This window comes from Echinops telfairi, unplaced genomic scaffold, assembly GCF_000313985.2.
Source record: "Echinops telfairi isolate 266 unplaced genomic scaffold, ASM31398v2 ScPeMD7_7468;HRSCAF=8506_0, whole genome shotgun sequence".
NCBI classification, from domain to species: Eukaryota; Metazoa; Chordata; class Mammalia; order Afrosoricida; family Tenrecidae; genus Echinops; species Echinops telfairi.
Genome location: NW_022111369.1, coordinates 42987036 through 42989902, shown reverse-complemented (window position 1 = coordinate 42989902; position 2867 = coordinate 42987036).

Below are 2867 nucleotides of genomic sequence, written 5' to 3'. Positions count from 1 at the left end.
TCAATCTTGGTAATGACCATGGTTGATGATGTAAATAAAGTTGGAATCAGAAAGTGTTTTTTTATTAACTGGAGGAACTCCAGAGGAAAGCTTGGTTGGTTATTTCTAATATAAGGCTGTTATTTTGACTATATACACTTTTGGTGGTCGTAATGATCTCTCCATTATGCTATTAGCAGCAATCTCCTCCTCCCTCCATCCCTCCCATATTTTATTCAACAAAAATGGCCACCTTTTTTACTTGCTCTGGACTATAGCCTAGCTATCAATAACAGCTGGATGTGCTGTAGGGCATGATGGGAAAACGTTGATGAGAACTGGTTGGTAGCTCAGAGACCCTTTTCCCAGCTTAGGATCTCTCTTAGCCAGTTTGGTCAAGAAAGGGCATCCCAGCCAAGGGGGTAATTTACTGTAGCACTGGGCATCGATTATTTATTCTCTTCCTACTGTGCTTAGAATCACACCAGCAATAACACTCATCCTCCATATTTGGTGCAACCTCAAAAGAGTAGACTTGGTTTCTTGCCGTATCTGCAGATGTTTCAAATGCAAACTGGTCCGTTAGGTTTTTCAGCTGTTACCAACCCACATTGTACTGTGTGGTCCGACCCAAACTGTCCGCTCAGATCTCTCTGCGTTGCCATCTGCAAGTGTGTTAATCATCAAGTCTCAGCTTTCCCATGCCCTAGTTCCATTGACAAGACCCAGATGGGATGATTCTTTAGTGGAAGTGATGACCTGCAATGTCTAGATGAATGTAGGTCTTGAAGGGAATTTTAAAAAAGTAAATTGAACATAAAGCTGTGAACAGCATTAGTACTTTGTTCATTTCTTACTTTCAAATATGCGGATATGCCTTAAACTGTAGTTGTAGATCATTGTCCTTTTACTGTTTGGAAATAACCATTGTGTTCTCTAAAATTCTTGTATAATCTACTTTAAATGTTAATGCAGAATTGTTATGTATGTAAGCTGCATGTTAGACTTGTCTTTTTTTAAAAAAAACCAAAAACTAAAATATTGTATTGATGTGAAACATATCACTGTTTCGAGTATGGAAGTAACCATGTAGCAAACAAGCACAGTAATTTGGTGTCTATTAAGGTAGGGGAGTGATGGACAGGTAACCTATGCATTTATCAATAGTGCCAAGACATAAAGTCGGGAAAAATATATTTTTACCCAAACATTGTTCCGTGTGCCCGTTTGTGAGTTCTTTGCATCGCTGCTTGGATGGGCATGAGTACATGCTGATTGTCTCGGGGGAAAAGCAGCCGGGTTAAGCGTCTCCTGCTTCGCTGCCTCGCCTGGAGGACTGCAAATGGGACTCTGGGCAGCCCCCACTTCTCCAAAACAGTTGTACTGTGTTCTGTGTGTCACATACCACCTCCGCCACCCTTTCTTCCCCATGCCCATCCCCTCTGCCCCTGACAGCCCATCGCCTTGGCTTGCTGGCACCCCCTTCTTCCCTGCTGGGTCCCATTGCCCTTGTAACTGATACATTGCTGTTTTTTCACAGCTTACTATAGAAACTCTCCTTTTTTTTAATTTGACTTTTTTAAGAATCAAATTTGAATCTGAACCTTTCTTTTTTTTCTTCTGTAGCTTCTTCTTTATGTAACCATGCTGTTGACAAGCCCTACTCTCTCCTAATGGACATAGAGCATTAGAAGAGCAGGAGCTGTCTGTTCACACGTGTTGGGGAAGAGTTACCTCATTTCCACCATCGCCTCCTATTCTTTTAACGTCTGGGTCAAATATTGCACTACTGTTCACGTTTGTCAATTGTCTTGTTTACAAACTACTGCCCCCAAGTGGATACTGAAGGGACTTCTGACTACCCAAAATAGTATAATTTCATGATAGTAATTAAGAGGAGAAAAAAAATTGAGTGAAGCAAAGAGCTTGGCTAAGAGTAGACCCAAAGTAGCCATGTACTGAGGTCTCTTGCTTAGCTGTTGTCCAAGAACTCAGGGACCGAAGACAGTATGCACCCCAACCTGAGGTGGTCACCCCTCCAGGGCCAACAAACGATCTAATGCTAATGCCACACCTCTCGGCCCCAAAAGCAACTCTCGGAACAGCCTGATCTGGATCTTCAGACATCTGGGCAAAATTTTCCTTTCAGTAGATTTCAGGGGTGGTTTTTAATCTTTGGGGTTTTTTTCCTTTAAAAAAATTTTTAGTATTGCATGAACAGATTATTGCTTTTTTAAATTTAATTTGGAGTGTTCTATTGATGCAATGTTTCTATTTTTCAGCTGACCATCTGCCTCTTGAGAGAGAAGTGGGCATCCTTCCTTTAATTCGGGAACCATTGTTTTAATTGACTTTTTTTTTTCTTTTTGTTACATGCATCCTTCTATAAGTTGTTTTGGGTCTGGGATTTTTTTTTTTTTTGGAAGGAGAAAAAAGAAATCTAGCCAGAAGGTTCTGTTTTATGTATTGGTTATTCAGATTTAATTTTGGTATTAAAATTCTGCCCGTCTTAAGCTCACTTCCAGGAGAAATGTAATTGAACACTACAGGACAGAATTATGCCGAAGATTTTGCTCCATCTCAGATACAACAAATCCCTTTGTTGTCACTGGGGTGTTGACCTACGAGTCTTAATCATGTTTAAATTGTGTCAGTGCTGATAGATGACTCTTTTTCTTGCCTACAGGGCTCACTTTATATTTAAAGATACCTTCAAATAACATTCTGGGCCATCCCTGCCTTTTTATTTATTGTGTAGCTCTCTCTTCTTTTGTGTCTTTTTTTTTTTTTTTTAACTCCAAAGGCGATTTATTAGGGGCTCATACAACTCTTATCCAATCCACACCCGATCTGCACAAATCCCTTTGTTGTCACTGGGGTGTTGACCT